Here is an 18,238-nt window from a genome sequence, read left to right as displayed (position 1 = left end):
TAATCCTTCATGGGTTTCCGGAGCAGCGTGCTACTCACCAAGAAAATTTAGGTCAAAGTGTGCTACAAGGGGCTTAATTTAATGAAAAACTCAATTTCAATTAGGAGTTGTACAAATGTATCGTACTCCAATGTATCAACAAGATATCACACTAGGGAAAAGCTAGAACACATCAAGGCAAATGGAAGGAGAAAAAACACGGAGGAAGTAAAATGTATTCAAAAGATTATTTTGTAATAAGTGCCAAAGCATCTAATAATAGGGCTGGGGAGACAAGGACACAGAAATCAAATTCAGCAAAGTAATCATGAACAAAGGTACAGATTAAATCTACTCTTTAGTTCACAACTATACATCAAACTCCTAATGGATATCACAAACAACCCAATTCATAAAAAACTGTGGTCATGTGTTCGTGCCAGCGCACCGCTTCAGGAGATGATGGAGAAGTCGACGTTTCGGTCTGTTATTGCAGTCGTCAAGAAGACCATCATCAGGACAAAGTAGTTAGTTGCTGGGACAACCCCCTGAAATTTTCAAGAATGAGCTTGCTTCTCGTATCAATACATGGCAAAAGATGTAGGACTGGGTATCCACTAACTTGATGGGGATCTATAATAGGACATAAGCAGGTGTTGGACTCACTAGTCGTAGGGAGATCAGCGTCGTTCTAGGGATATTAGCACCGTTCAAGTCGGCTGAGACAGTCTAACCCGCAAATATGCGTAAGTCCGCTTGGATCAACCCACACTAGTCGCTAGGCATCCGACGTGATGAGAAATTTTAGAAGTTGTAGTCAGCAATGCAGTGTCAAATCAACAGCATGCCCGGTAATTGAAAGGCGAAAAAAATTGCACACTTTGACCTGAAACGTCCAGTGCCCAAGCCTACAAAGGTTTATTGGGTTTCCCCTGTCTATCTCTTACTCACCAAGAAAAAGCGCTTCAACACCCCATCAGGAGTAACAAGTGCTATATAAATACAAGCCTTTTTTCCTCTTCTATCCTTCTGCTATCCCTCAGAATCGAAATCACTGACTAACCTATCCACCACTTAAATTACTTTCATATTTCACTTTACTAATTCAACACTAATTCCTTTATGGGTCCCGGAGTAGCGTGCTACTTGACGAAAAAGCGCTTCACCATCTGGTCAAGGGTAGTAAACGCTATATAAATGCAATTACAATACAATACAATACAAAACAAACCACATATCGAATTAAGGTAAAAAATCTATAAGACTTCCACTACTATTAACACAGTGAAAAAAGTCCACCCTAACAAATATAGCTTGAAATATGAACTTGCCCCCAATAAGCTATAAATTCCCACTCCAACTAATGCTACATTGGGGGAAATGTTTATAATTAAAAGGTACATATTTACCTTTTCCCGTCGAACATAAGCTATATACGGGAATGTTTAGGACACTGAGAGGTTCACAGTCACTATTCCGACTCCACACTAAGCTACATTGGAAAAAATATTGGACATTGATGCTATTCTCACGCCAGTGTAAGTCATAATGAAAGTGTTGGACATTAAGTGGTTTATATTTACTATTCTCTCTCGGGCGTAACCTACATTGAAGAAAGTGTTGGACACTTGGGGTTTTCCATTAACTATTTCCACTCCAATCTAAGCTACATCGAGGAATGTGTAGGACATTGAAAGATTGAGATTTACTATTCCCACTCCTATCTTAGCTATATTGAGGAAAGTGTTTGACACTGACGGGTTGAAATTCATTATTCCCACTCTAGTCTAAGCTACTTTGAGGGGAAGTGTTGGACATTGAGAGTTTAGCTTCATGAGGCTCCTTCCAATCTGATCGATGCTGGGGAAACTGTTAAGCATTGAAGGGTTTAGATTTACTATTCCCACTCCAGTCTAAGGTATGTTAGGTAAAATGTTCAACATAAAGAGGTTTATATGTACATGTTCTACTCCAACTGATAGAGCGCGCGAGGTCACCCAGCCAATGATTCCGCCGTTTCCGGCTTCAGGGCCCATATACTTTCAATTCACACTATTCATTGACAGGGCGACTTCACGGGCTGCTACCAATTGTGTGTGTTCCCTACTGTTATTACTCAGTGTACCCGACTTACCATCCACCGACACGGGTACCTATGACTTCAATGGATCAGGAGCCTAGCTGTAAAAGGAAAGGCAGCAAAATGCAATTTCAAATGACATTCAATACTGTTGTAAATGACCACGGACAACTGGAAGTTTTAAAATGTTTATCTAATGTTCGTTATCTTCTAACATGAGACTTACAAGAATAAGGCAATCAATAACCAGGATAATGAAAAGTACATAACTATAGAGAAATAAAGTCAGGGTAATCATTAAATGCAAATATGAGATGCAAAGAGAAATATGCTATGCAATTCAGGGCAAGAAATCTTTAGAAAACTTAAGTAAGGCCGTTGTAGACCAAATCAGGAAATGACAAAATGCAATGCAAAATATGATTTCTAAAAGGTAGGGTAACATGGGAACATATCAAGAAATATGCAAATGACTTTATGTTTCAATAGTTTGCAGCAAAGGCATGGAAAAATCAACTTATGCAAAGGTGTCACTTTATTGAAGCAAAAGGTAGAAATATAGAAAGGTGCAAGTTTAAAGAACTTAGAGCAGTATTTACCTAGACTGGTGTGGAAACCAAACCCTGGCCACGGGTCAGTTAAGGACAGGAAACCCTCAAGGAAGGATACCCCTCAAAGGACAGCAGGTGCAGAATGGACACCCAGGACAGGACAGGATACCCTCGGATTAGGAATCAGGACAGGACCTCAGGACAGGACAGCAAACCCTCAGGACAGGACCGCTCAGGACAGGACCGCACCCGCAGTTTGGAAGCAACGCCTGCGCTCCACCCTCTCTGCAGCTATCGATCAAGACCCCGATTGGGTCAGCGAACTCCCAGCAAAGTGCTTTGCCAGCACTTTAAGGTTCAGTAGAGCCTTAGTCTATGGTCAAATTCGGACAGAGTGCTCCGCAGCTCTCTGTATCTTCAGTCACCTATTGAGTACGATGGGTCAGTGACAGGTCAGCTAAACCAGACAAGTCGGACAAATTCCCTAGGTGAACCCAGGGTAGTTATACTCTTTTGGGACGGTGTACCACCCCCCAATGTTGCAAAGTGTCAGAATCCCTCAATTTGGATTGGTCCTAAGGTAGGATTTGGGTAACACACCAATCAAAACTCTCTATTTAGATGCCTGCTTTACATATTTGGGTACCGCCTAGCAAGATTGGGGTTCCCATGAGAAACTGTGCAGAAATACGATGGCAATTTTACAATGTATCATATGAGGAGCAACATTCTCCGTTCTCATAGCGCAGAGGTGGCTTTCCCAGGAGCATCATGACTGTGGCTGCCAGCTGGCTGAGTTCCGCTGTCCAAAGATGCCACCTTTCAGTGCTCCAGGATCATGCGCAGAAGAGACCTTCAATATGGCTCCCAACCAGTTCGGACCCCCATTCCCCGCGGTACATGAAAAGTAAGCGAGAACAAATTAATACATAGAAATAACATTATGAAATCACATCACAGGGTTGTACTTTCAACTTATCATCATAAAATTATGCTTATGCAGTCTAAATGTTAGCTACATAGAAACAATGACAATAGCAGTGGCACGAGCAGTACCACAGTGGGCCAAGCTATGTATTACGCATGCGCATAATTTTCCCTCCAACTCTGCAGACGCGTCAGGACACGTGAGTGTGGTTGACGCATGCGCAGTAACTAAATACAAGCGGCAGACATATTAAGTGACTCGAGTAAATTATTTTAGTAAAACACATAGGCAAGCGTCTGGAAACCTCGTTTAAACATAAAATAAACATTAGTAAGATGCACAATTATTACTTTGTTACACACAGCCGAGGTTCATGAGTACAGCAAGTCCGCAAAATATGCGAAGCTTTGCTTCATCAATCCCCTCTTTGATGATATTTACTATCATCACAAAATATAAATGGAACCAGATGCCAACTTTCTTTCACACTTTATATAATTCTATCTCTTCCAGCAAGCGTTCCAACTTTTCTCTTTCAGTTTTGGTAGGGTGAGAAGTCTTCACCTTTTTGTATATCTGATCATTCACTTCCTCCAATTCGATCTCATCCACACTTCGTTTCACTCCTCTAGCATTCACTTGATGTTTTCTGGTGTGTTTGCGACATTTGCAACAGACAAAAATGAAGAATAGGATAAGACCTATAATTCCAATCGGCATCAGTACCTTAAACAATAAGCCTTTACCTAAGCTAGCAAACCAATGACCTACATTTGAGAGACCATCTACCAGTCTCTTCCAGGCACTATCAACCTCGAGTGGTTTGAGTTCCTTTGTCAAATTAGTAATGTTTTTCACGTATCTTTTGAGCTGTACTCTTTTGTCCGGAATATAAGTGCAACAATGTTGCGCCTTCAACATCCGGCAGACTCCGCCCTCTTTCGCCAATAAGGTATCAAGAGCAAGTCGATCCTGCAAAACCATTGATCTGATCGCAACCATTTCGGTATTGACCAGCAGAAATCCATGAGCTGTCTCAGTAGACAATACATCCACTATAGTGGACAGTTTACAAATTCTGTGAGTGTTCAGAACCACTCCCGCTCCAGGTATCAGTGCACTGAAAATACTACCCATAATTTCACCTATACTTTCTCTTTTACTACGCACTAAGCCATTAGTATTTTGACTGCTTCCAGCATTTCCATTCACATGGTATATTTTCGGGAAGACAATGCCAAAGTAGCAGCTTCCATACCAGTGATCCGGCAATTTGAAATAAGCCTTGTCCCCACAAATATAATAAATTCCAGGAAACACAGGCTCTGACCCATTTTTGAAACCCCAACCTCCAATTACCTTGTAATTATGTTCGCATTCACTGGAACCAATGAAAATGTTATTATAATAGCTAGTCTTCTCGCGGTGAAGACATAGCTTGCCTTTCTTTTCAAAATCCAGCAACAGAGCAGGACCCGCCCCACCAGATGAGGTGCCTTCCATGTTCTCTGCCCATCTTGGCTTTTTCTGACTTTCGTCATTAGCCTTCTTTTGGATTTTAATTCTCCTTTTCTCTGCCATGTTCAGGAACATCTTTTCCTGCACACGCAAAGAACAAGTCAAGATATCTCTGTGTGCGTCTGCTATGTCAATGTTACCTATAGTCAGAAAGTAGTCTCCCATATATCTTATTGTGTCACTTTTGGTATGTACAGGATTCAAGTTCCCACGTATAGGAAGTTCAGAAAAGATCACATCATTATTAGAGTAATAGTACTGTAACGGTCCCCTTTTGTAAAATAAACTAGCTAAAATGCTACAGGATATTCCATATGTCAGCGGCAAGTGATGGTATGTCACGCCTTCAGCTACAGAAGTAGGTAGCTTCATGCAGACATAGCAATCTTCAATTTCCATAGTCTCTACATAGTGTATTAACAAGTTTGCGAAAACATTTAAGTGTGTCTTGTTCTTAACTCCATGATAATGTAGTCCTCCCTCATCTGATGCTTCTAAGTCTTGTTTTGTTTGTCTCAGTGCTCTCTCATGTCTTGCTACACTCTGTGTTGTCAACTCCTCACTGTCAGTATTTACAATTTCAGTAGGGACAATGTTAGTATCTTTACTCACAGCAAAGGGAATGAAAATTGTTAGTCCTATCCAAAGTAATATCAGGACAACTATACTACAGACACATACCTTGCAGCATGTTTTGCAACGACTGCAACTAGGGCTACCATTCACGTTTGAATCAGACATTTTGGCTCAGAAGAAGTTTCTCGACCCCTCTTTGTGACTTTACACGAGTATCTTACTTTGTGCAAATTCACGGTGGCTCTTCTTCTTCCTCGTCAGAGTACTCAGGGACGGGCTCTCCGTCGCTTACGTCAGTTATATCAAGATCTTCTAGTTCTTCCAACACAAGTGTCCATTCAGGTGACTTGTACTTTTTGTTCTGTCTTTTTATTCGATCACTCCTTCTGTTGGAAGTATCCTCTTGTTGTTTAGCTATGCGTGCACTTCTCCTTTCTTCTGCACGTTTTTCTTCTACCGTCTTTATCCTTAGTCTTAACTTCTTTACGAACCTGGGCTCAAGATGCTTTCTTTTCTTAAGTCTTTTAGTTGGTATTTGGACTTCGTTTCCTTCTCTTGCCCTTTTGTTCTCATTTACTGTTGGAAATTCTGTTTCAGTTTCTTCTTCTTCTATCTGACTAATACCAGGGCTCGCATCTATTTCTTCTGCCTGGTTACTAATCTGGCCTTGTTCAGGTAAATTTTGTGTTTGCTCTTCAAAAGTCTCTGTTTCTGGTTCCTGAACACTTTCTTCTGGTACTATCTGATCCTGTTCAAGCACTTCGATCTCTTGATTTTCTTCTGCTCGAACTATTACACTATATCTAGTCTGTCCCTTCCCGATATCAGGAGTCAGTGGAGGAGTATCAAACACTTGCTCTGTATCCTGCACTTGTTCAGTATCGGGCACTTGTTCAGTCAACCTGAAAAAATGACCCCCGGACCTCCCAATTTTTCCCAGTTCCACCAAAGTTTTCTTCCCTGGGTTCATCTTTTGACATGACAGGCACCTCTGGCAGAGGGATTCCGCTACTTTTCTGAACTTTTTACTGTACCAAGTCTGTTGGAACACTAGAATCATGGCATCCCTACCAATGTGTGACCCTTCATGTATCAACCTCGCCATTGTGCTAAGTAAGTGTCTAGGTAACACAGGCATACCAGTTGGACCTAAGATGACACCATCCACACGCCTTGGTCGACACCCATCGTCCTTCCACTTCTCTCTTTCTTGCCAAGGTGCCGCCTGCTGCCACTCTTTCACTTCATCCCATGTGGGCACTTCTTCAAACACCTGAAGTTGGCAGCTGGTTCCTGGCCCCCCTCGTTTTGGATTTACGATATACCGATCTCTGGCGCACCATTGGGCCACTCGATCAGCATAATCGTTTCCCAGTGATACTTTGTCCATGCTCTTCTTATGAGCAGCACATTTTACCACTGCCAGTTCCTTTGGTAACTGGATTGCCTCTAAAAGGTCCTGAACAACTTTTCCATTTCGAATAGGGGTACCTGATGAAGTCAGAAACTCCCTCTGTAGCCATAATTGGCCAAAGTCATGCACAACCCCATAACAGTACTGACTGTCAGTATACACTGTTATGCGTAGGTTTTTCCCAATTTGGCAGGCTTTTATCATAGCAATCAATTCGGCTACTTGTGCAGACTTTATGTGATATACATAACCTGCTTCTTCAATTTTCTCTAATAAGACTACCGCATAGGCAGCACTTAGGCCTCCTTGTTCATGCCTTAAACAGGAACCATCTACAAATAATTCTTTGTCATGCTCAGGCAATGGCATTTCTTTTATGTCTGGGCGTGGCTTGGTATTGAATTCTGTTAGATCAATACAATCATGTTCATCATCCACCCCCCCTTCCATATCCTTTGGGTCGGGGAGTAAGGTGGCTGGGTTCAGAATACTGCACCTAACAATGTTTACATTTGCAGCACTCACAAGTATCCTCTCATATTTAGTCAGCCGACTAGGGGTGAGATACTGAGTTTTTGTTCTGGTCAATAAAATTACCACTCCATGTGGAACATACACAGTTACCGGATGTCCCATGACAATTGACTCACTCTGTTCCAAACTGGCACAGGTAGCAGCTACTGCTTTCAGACAACCTGGTAATCCAGCAGCCACCGGATCCAGGGTGGCAGAGAAATATGCCACAGGCCTTCTGGTTGTGCCATGTTCTTGAGTTAGGACAGACAACGCGCAATTACCGCGAGTGTCACAGAATAGGGCAAATTCTTTGGAATAGTCTGGCATTCCCAATGCAGGGGCTGTACACAGACAATCTCGCAGTTTGGTGAAGGCTGTTAAGCTTTCATCATCCCATTCTACAATCTCTGGTGTTCCTCTTTTGGTCATTTTTATCAAGGGCCTAGCTAGGACCGCAAATCCCAGAATCCACTGCCTGCAGTATCCTATCACACCCAGGAACATTCTGATCTCTTTCTGAGTACGGGGCAACTGCATCTTTTGAATTATTCTCACTCTTTCAGATGTCACTTTCCTGACACCTTTCTCTATCTGGTGTCCCAGATATTTTACCGATTTTGCACAGAACTGTAATTTGTCAGGGGCCACTTTGTGTCCCTTCTCACACAAATGATTCAGTAGGGCAATGGTGTCAATTACACAGTCTTTATGACTTTTAGACGCCACCAAGAGGTCGTCTATGTATTGCACTAGGACAGAGTTCCCAGGTAAGACTAAAGTTTCCAAACATTTTTTCAAGATCTGATTAAAGATAGAGGGGCTCTCTGTATACCCTTGAGGGACCCGGTTCCAGCAATACACGTGACCTTCGAAGGCAAATGAGAAAAGAAATTTGCTATCCGGATGCAAGGGAATGGAAAAGGATGCATGACACAGGTCTATCACAGTGAAACACTCAGCATCCCAGGGAATCTGATACAGAATCACTGCTGGGTTCGGGACAATAGGGCAACAGGGAACTACTATTTTGTTGACTTTTCGTAGATCCTGTACTACTCTGTACTTGCCACTAGGCTTCTTAATGCCCATAATCGGAGAGTTACATGGGCTACTCATTACCTCCTGTATGATGTTCCCTTCTAGCAATTTCTGTATTTCCACAGTAACACCCGCTTTCACTTCTGCATTCATTCTGTAGGGTTTAGTATTGGGGTACACAGCATTGTCCTTTATTGCTATCTGTATGGGGTCCACGTTTTTCATTAACCCTACATCTTTCCCAGTAAAGTCCCACACCTCTGGCTTCACTGCTTCTTGGAGTTCTTTGGGTAAATCCTGTATGGTCATTCGTTTAATTTCCGAGTCAGGGCGGACCAGCATTAATTTATAAATGCCGTCTTCATCTGGGGTCTGAATTTCAACACCCTTTGGTGTGCAAAAGATGGTACAGTTCATTTTGCACAGCAAATCACGTCCCAGTAAATTTACCGGACTGGTGTCACAAACGACAAATCTATGCATTTCCTTAAAGTTTCCAATTGAGATCTCCATGGGCTTGGTAACAGGAGTACTAATCAATTGATTAGATACACCCACTACTTGGATTGCTTCTCCCGAGAGGGGTAGGTTTGGAACGTCCACTGTCCTCACAGTAGAACGGGTAGCGCCAGTGTCCAACAGAAAGGTAACATCATTTCCGTCAACCTTTCCTTCAATGTATGGTCCGGACTGGTCTACCGGCAAGGAGGCGCCAAGTACGCACTCCTCGTCCTCCCCTCTCAGGCCCCGTCAGTACTGGTCATCACAAAGGAAGGTATCGTTCAGCAAATACTGCGAAGTTGCTGCATTTCTGTTCTCATTGCTTTCCCAGACTTCTATCTCATCACCCTCTCCCTGTTTTCCCCTGTATACTTGCTTTGGTGCTCGGGGCACCTGAACTGTTTTTACCTGAGGTTGAGTCTTTCTTGGTCTCTCTTTCTGCGTCTGTGGAGTTAAATCAGGAATTTTGGGGTTATCTTCGGGCAAGTAAGGACACTCGTTACGCCAGTGTCCAATTTCGCCGCACTGATGGCAAGGAAATTTCTTCATAGCCTCCTCCCTGCTCATTTTGGGCCGGGGCTTGCCTCCTCCCCCTCCCCCAGGACCTTCGTTCTTTGCATTTTTGACCATGTTACTCAACTGCTTTTCCTGCTGTTCTGAGAGCTTCACCTGAGCCCACATTACTTTTTCCTTGAGAGCCTTTTTCTTTTCTGCCATCTCGTCCTCGCAGTACTTTGCGTACCGCAGGACCTCGTCTACCTTTTTGGAGTGCCAACAGATTTTGTTATCTTTTATCCACTGACAAATTTCAGGTCTTAAACCGTTTACAAACCTGTAAATGAAGTGCGTCATATCCTTTATCTCGATGTTATCTATACCACTGTATGTTTTAAACACCTGTAACAGCCTTTCATAATAGGAGTGCACTGTCTCCTCTCTTTCCTGCGTTGTTCTATCTATCCTGGTCCAATCAGTTTCCTTTGCTGGCACTTTTAGTTTCAGATGCTGAATTACTTGCTCATATTTTCTCATCACTTCTTTCGATGGTTCCCCGGTTTTCTCATCTCTCGGGTATTCCTCACTAGGCCAAGCTATGGCTATTTTACACTCGGTCCATAGATCGACCGGGACCACAATGTCGAAAAACCCATCCAGGTCTTTCCACAGGCATTTCTGCACCTTTACAAACCTTTCCACTTGCCGGTACCATTCAACTGGCTTCTCACGCAGTTTCGGGAAATCGTTAGTAAAGGACACAATATCCTGTCTGGACCATGGAACGTGCACATACCTCCCACCTGGTACTTCACGCATGGGGCATAATGTTTCGGGCTTGTCTACTTCTCTCAGAGGGAATTCAGGGGTAGCTTGTCTTGATCGGGCCTCCTCTTTCTTATGTGCCCACCTCGTTTTCCACTTTTCCACGTCTCCCCATTTTTGCAAAACTGCAAGCAACTCTTTAATCTGCAACTTCCTCCCTGTTACATTCAAGTTCTCTAAATCCTTGTCGGAGAACTCAGCTCGGTATGGTTTCTGCAAGGGCTTTGATCTAGATATATCTATCCCCATACTAGCTGCAGTGTCGGTCAGTTTTTCGTGGAGCACCCTAGTACTCCGATTAAGGCTTTTACACATAAACAGCAACTCTTCTTCAGAATAGGTATTCAATCTGTCCAATCCCACATTTCCTGCCATTAATTCTTCTATTTCTACTCTCAGTTTGTAGAGGTCTAAAGGTTTCGTTTGCGGAGCCTGTTTTTCTAATTCACGACTCCAATTTTCAATTTCTTCCGGAGTTACCATAGACACACTCCTAGTGCCTGTTGCTGATTCTAATTTAATTTCTTTCGCATCAAAAGGATTATGCCTCTTCTGCACTCCCTTCCCTGCTTGTTTGTTTGGCAGGTCCAAGAACACAACATCAGACTCACACTCACTGGACTGATCGTCTATTAGTAAGGGCTCTTGCCTCGGCGGGGCCATTATCGGGTTCATAACTGGAGGGTTCGGACCTCCTTGACTATTCCCGTACAATGGAACCACAGGTCCGATTGTTACCGGAATAGTCAAGGCTTCAGGACTGGTATTTAACTGGGAGATTTTCTGAATTATTTCTGTTCTCTGTCTAGCTAGGACTTCTTGTTCCCTTTCTTCCAGTATTCTTCCTAATGTTCGTTCAGGCACTATCTGTGGTGTCAGTTGAGGCGTAAAACTCGGGGCAGTAGGATGCGTTTCACTCGGTCCCCCACCATAATTTGGTTTCGGGAACAAAGTTCCTGTGTTGAATGACCTGCGCTCCTCCCCATATGGAGGCTGCAAAAAGGGCACTCCTGAACTTACTGGTTTTTCTTCGTTTTCATAAAGAGGTCTGGGGTAAAAGAGCTTTTCACGGGAATATTTTTCTTCCTGGCTCACGGGCATTCTAGGATATATAGTCCTCACTTCTGGGGGTTCGGGCTTCACAAAATAAGGCAATACCTGGCCACCTCCCCCCCTACATAGGGATCTTTCCTCCTCTTTGATAGCTGGACGCTGGGCAATTTCTCCTGTACTGGAAGGTCGAGCTCCCTCATTATAAGGTGGCGGGCTTCTCGTAAAGATGTCATCTAACAATTCATCGTCTGACTCCCCCATGGCCCCCCAATGCTTACTCTTTTCTGTCCTTTTCTCTCCCCCAGAAGGGTTACCTGCTGGCATCATGGGGAACAGGCCCTCAACAATCATACTCTGTCTCCACTGTTTCATCCTTTTATCCCTAGTCTCTTGTTTCAGCCTGGGGTACCACTTGGTCAGACCTTTGTCCATCCGTGGTTTCTCTCTTTCAAAAGCCTCAATCTCCCATTCCTCTAATGCCTCATACTGCGTTAATCTCGGTCTGGGATGTAATTCATTCATTCGGGTTCTCAAATTAAATAAAATTCTACCATTGAAAGTACCGTCTAACGGAAAAGCCAATACTCCGTCATCTTTTGTGTACTTCACCCAATTCTCCAACCACACACAGGTGTTGTACCCTCGGTCAAACATCATGAATGAGGCGGGAGTATTCGGTGGCGGGACAATAACGCCCTCTCTAGATTTAATCGGTTTGTCCGTTTTGAAATAATTCTTTACCCTACTTACAAGGGACATCTTTCTCTTTCCTCCGTACATAATATCGTATCTATTGGCTTTCCACTGATCCCTTTCAAACCCTTGGTTTCTCGGATCGGGTCTAGTCTCTGGACAATACGAGTGCCACATACGATTTCTACGCTTAACTTTGTTTACAAAGCTACCTCCAATCAGAACGCGCCTTGCAATTCCGTGCGACCAATGGGGTGCACGCGTTCAAATAGTTTCGACCAATGGGTGCGCGGCCCCTTCGTGAGACAGTTCTCACTCCTCGGCGCTTCACCCCTCCTTTACAATTCCAGTCCCGCTACCCGCCCGCTGCTTCTACCAATCCCAGCGCAGCACGGAGTGACGTCAGAGGCGCTTCGCGGCTGACTCCCTCCCTTCACAAGGTAACGGAAACTTTCTTTCTTTCTAAAGTGCTCAGTGCTTGGTTATTTAACAACGAATACACATTCGCCACAGTGCTCAAGTGTCTAGACAGAAAGATTTATTTTACTGCAAGTAAACTACTTCCATTTACTTTTCACGCGCTGCGGGTAGATCTCTTCCGCCTACCCTTCACTCTAGCATCGGTGAACCTGTTATTCCCCTAAACTCATCCACTTCTTTCCGGGATATATCTGAGTCTAAGGTTTCTCAGCGGACCCTTTTGCTTTCACCCAAGCTCCGAGGAACTTGCTACTCTTCCGATGTGACCCTTACTAGGTTACGCCACTATGGGAATTTTGCCAATGAACCTCGTTACTAACATTTATTCACACATGTATTCAGAAAAACCCTAGTTAGTGCTTCCCGGTTATCCTAACCTGCACCTAACTTTCCTTAAGCCTGTGACCTCAGGACAATGGATTCTATTCATCACTTGCCCTTTCAATTCCCCGGGGAGTTCGGACAACAAGAAACAATACGGTTTACTAACGCATGGATTAATACATATAACAATATAAGAACAAGAATAATAACAATACAATAATTCATGAATTCCAAAGCAGCGTATTCACAAGAGAATGATCAGCTCTCTCTGAACAGCCGCTCTTTTAGCAGCATCAATATACTAGCAGCTACCGACTTAACTAGCCTAACTAGTCCTACCTAACCTTTAGCTAGTCCCTAACCATCCTCTGATCTACCAGAAAACTGATAGAGCGCGCGAGGTCACCCAGCCAATGATTCCGCCGTTTCCGGCTTCAGGGCCCATATACTTTCAATTCACACTATTCATTGACAGGGCGACTTCACGGGCTGCTACCAATTGTGTGTGTTCCCTACTGTTATTACTCAGTGTACCCGACTTACCATCCACCGACACGGGTACCTATGACTTCAATGGATCAGGAGCCTAGCTGTAAAAGGAAAGGCAGCAAAATGCAATTTCAAATGACATTCAATACTGTTGTAAATGACCACGGACAACTGGAAGTTTTTAAATGTTTATCTAATGTTCGTTATCTTCTAACATGAGACTTACAAGAATAAGGCAATCAATAACCAGGATAATGAAAAGTACATAACTATAGAGAAATAAAGTCAGGGTAATCATTAAATGCAAATATGAGATGCAAAGAGAAATATGCTATGCAATTCAGGGCAAGAAATCTTTAGAAAACTTAAGTAAGGCCGTTCTAGACTAAATCAGGAAATGACAAAATGCAATGCAAAATATGATTTCTAAAAGGTAGGGTAACATGGGAACATATCAAGAAATATGCAAATGACTTTATGTTTCAATAGTTTGCAGCAAAGGCATGGAAAAATCAACTTATGCAAAGGTGTCACTTTATTGAAGCAAAAGGTAGAAATATAGAAAGGTGCAAGTTTAAAGAACTTAGAGCAGCTTTACCTAGACTGGTGTGGAAACCAAACCCTGGCCACGGGTCAGTTAAGGACAGGAAACCCTCAAGGAAGGATACCCCTCAAAGGACAGCAGGTGCAGAATGGACACCCAGGACAGGACAGGATACCCTCGGATTAGGAATCAGGACAGGACCTCAGGACAGGACAGCAAACCCTCAGGACAGGACCGCTCAGGACAGGACCGCACCCGCAGTTTGGAAGCAACGCCTGCGCTCCACCCTCTCTGCAGCTATCGATCAAGACCCCGATTGGGTCAGCGAACTCCCAGCAAAGTGCTTTGCCAGCACTTTAAGGTTCAGTAGAACCTTAGTCTATGGTCAAATTCGGACAGAGTGCTCCGCAGCTCTCTGTATCTTCAGTCACCTATTGAGTACGATGGGTCAGTGACAGGTCAGCTAAACCAGACAAGTCGGACAAATTCCCTAGGTGAACCCAGGGTAGTTATACTCTTTTGGGACGGTGTACCACCCCCCAATGTTGCAAAGTGTCAGAATCCCTCAATTTGGATTGGTCCTAAGGTAGGATTTGGGTAACACACCAATCAAAACTCTATTTAGATGCCTGCTTTACATATTTGGGTACCGCCTAGCAAGATTGGGGTTCCCATGAGAAACTGTGCAGAAATACGATGGCAATTTTACAATGTATCATATGAGGAGCTCTCATAGCGCAGAGGTGGCTTTCCCAGGAGCATCATGACTGTGGCTGCCAGCTGGCTGAGTTCCGCTGTCCAAAGTTGCCACCTTTCAGTGCTCCAGGATCATGCGCAGAAGAGACCTTCAATATGGCTCCCAACCAGTTCGGACCCCCATTCCCCGCGGTACATGAAAAGTAAGCGAGAACAAATTAATACATAGAAATAACATTATGAAATCACATCACAGGGTTGTACTTTCAACTCATCATCATAAAATTATGCTTATGCAGTCTAAATGTTAGCTACATAGAAACAATGACAATAGCAGTGGCACGAGCAGTACCACAGTGGGCCAAGCTATGTATTACGCATGCGCATAATTTTCCCTCCAACTCTGCAGACGCGTCAGGACACGTGAGTGTGGTTGACGCATGCGCAGTAACTAAATACAAGCGGCAGACATATTAAGTGACTCGAGTAAATTATTTTAGTAAAACACATAGGCAAGCGTCTGGAAACCTCGTTTAAACATAAAATAAACATTAGTAAGACGCACAATTATTACTTTGTTACACACAGCCGAGGTTCATGAGTACAGCAAGTCCGCAAAATATGCGAAGCTTTGCTTCATCACAACCTAAGCTTCATTGTTGAAAAGGTTGGACACTGAAGGGTTTAGATTTACTATCCCGACTCCAATCTAAGCTATGTTGAACAAAGTGTTGGACATTGAAGTTTTGAAATTTAGTATTACTGCTCTAATCTAAGCTACATTGGAGAAAGTGTGAGACAATCAGGGTTTTAGATTTAGCATTCTCACTCCAGTCTAAGCTGCACTGGGAAAAGTATTGGACATAAGAGGGTTGAGATTTACTTTCCCAGTCTAATCTGTACTACATTGGGGGAAGTGTTGGACAATGGAAAGTTAAGATTTGTTCCTCCCACCCCAATCTAAACTACATTGGAGAACGCTTTGGGCATCAAGGAGTTAATATTTACTATTCCCATTCCAATTTGAATTATGTTGGGGTAAGTGTTGGGATTTTTTATTGCCACTCAAATCTAAGGTGCATTGAAGAAAGTGTTGGAAATTGAGGGGTTTAGATTTACTATTACCATTCCTAAAATATATTGGGTAAAGTGTTGGATAATCAGGAGTTTAGATTTAGTATTTCCGCTCCAATCTAATCTGCGTTGGAGAAAGGGTTGGACGTTAGGCTGTTTACATGTCATATTCCAAATCCAACTTCAGCTATATTGGGGGTGCTGGACACTGAAAAGCTTAGATTTAGGGGTGGGAGGAACTTTCACTCGGTGGAATTCTGGGGAGTTACATGAAAACTTTGCAAGATTTCAAGGAGTTCCACAAATGGTCAGAAATCAGCACGTTGCACTGCTCGCGCTGATTTTTAGCGCTGGGAACTTGTTCATCACTGCAAAATCAGCACAAACACCATCACGCAGCACACCAGGAAGCTGCTTCTTTGCTACTGCTTGAGTAGATTTTGTACTTAAGCAACAGCTTTTTCACCACGAGTGGTGGGGTCGGCCTGTCTACAGAAAATATCGCAATAAAGCTGGGTGCCCTCCTAGCAACTGAAAATCATGCTAGGGATGCAAAGTCTCACTCGCCCTCACCTTGTTGAGGCACGTCGAGAAAACGTTGGGGGAGTTTGGCCTGATCTCCACGTTGCAAGCATAAGGCGTAGTGGCCAAAACTCTGCCGGCAGAGCAGAATTTATCACACACCCCTACTTAGATTTACTATTGCCACTCTGATATAAGCAACGTTAACAAATGTGTTGGACATTGAAGGGCCGATTACGATGTTGTCGGAAAGCTTCCGACCATTAGACGGCAGTTTTTCAACCATGATCAGAGGTTTCCAATGGATACAGTTGGTTTGCGGTTCGACCATCCAATTACGAAGACAGCGGTCGGAATGTAAACCGGCCAGTCATTCCGACAAGGTTCCGGCCGGCTCTCTGAGTCTTTTGGCCAGTCGGAACTGCACAGTAATCCCCTATGAAAGGTGTTTCCACTTTTGGGATTACCCCCCTGTAAAACCCTGCACTGTGTGGGATTCACCATGGGGCTGTAACACAAGTTCCCATAAAGAAAAGTGAGTATGCGACTGAACAGTGTTCGTCACATCTTAATCAGTCGATCGGAACTGCTAACTGGTGGTCGGTCGGTCCCAAAACTGAGTTGGTGTCGGTCAGAGGCAACTCCAACCGACATCGTAATAAGCCCCTCAATGGTTGAGATTTACTATTGCCTCTCCAATCTAAACTTTATTGGGGAAAGTGTTGGACATTAAGGGAATGGGATTTTACTAGTATCACTCCAGTTTAAGTTACATTGTAAAAAGAGTTGAACATTCAGTGGTTTAAAATTGATATTCCCACTTCATTGTAAGCTACTTTTGGCAAACTGCTGAACAGTGACGGTTTATACTTAGTATTCTCATTCAATCTAAATGACATTGGTGAAGATGATTAACATTACGGGGTTCTATATTACTATTTAGCCTCCAGATGAATATTATAAGAGAATAACCATAAACCACCCAATACAATCATAACAACAAAAAGTACAATTTAATAATGAATAATATATTAATATAACCATTAAGAAGTTGGGAAAGAATTATAGTATAAAACAGCATACATTTTTTTAAAGCTCCTTTTGAAAATATACAAAATGCAAAAATTTAAATTAAAATCAAACTTTACATACATATTAAATGCATTAATGTATATATTTATATGTGTGTATACACTTTTCAATTGATAATCATAGTACAAAACTAAAATTACTACTTTGATTATTTACATTTTTTTAAAACATACATCACATAATACCTTGTTTAAATATGAATATTAGTATAATATACTATCAATAAAATGATGTACTTACGAACTAAATTACTTACCTCGCTATAATAATACTGTTAGTATTGAGGGCCATCAATATTGTGATTTCAATATTAAGGGTGCTCACCCTTACAATGTGCAAAGTTTGAAAGTCTATGTTTTGCACATGATCATGGTGTGGATATCACCCCTTAGAGAATACTGCACAAAGCAGTGTTTTGACCAGATATAATTGTGAAATTTCATGCTGATATTTTGTCTGCAGTACATGTGTGGGAAGCCTGAACCCATACAAAATCTTACATTTGTGTGTTATGCCCAAACTTGGAGAACGTAGATGAATAGGTATGTGGATGACTTTCCTGTGATATTCTTCTGATAAGGGCTCTAAGTGAGAACATTCACATTTTGTTTCTTTCAACCACCATCTTGTGAGAGGTGCACTTTGGAGTGGATGTTCAAGAGCAGGAAGGTTACCTCCCTTTAATAAACTCCCAGGTACATGCAGAGTTTCTGAATGTAAAGTTTAGTGATGCTCATGGGTTAGGTGTCTTGTTCGTCCTACAACTACTTCAAGCACATGCAAGCAAGGAATCAGCACATTCTGAAAAACCATGTGAATCAACATATTGCTGTTTGTTCCGCCACGAATA

The sequence above is a fragment of the Lissotriton helveticus genome, chromosome 6 (assembly GCF_964261635.1).
Source record: "Lissotriton helveticus chromosome 6, aLisHel1.1, whole genome shotgun sequence".
Taxonomy (NCBI): Eukaryota; Metazoa; Chordata; class Amphibia; order Caudata; family Salamandridae; genus Lissotriton; species Lissotriton helveticus.
This window is presented reverse-complemented; position numbering follows the sequence as displayed.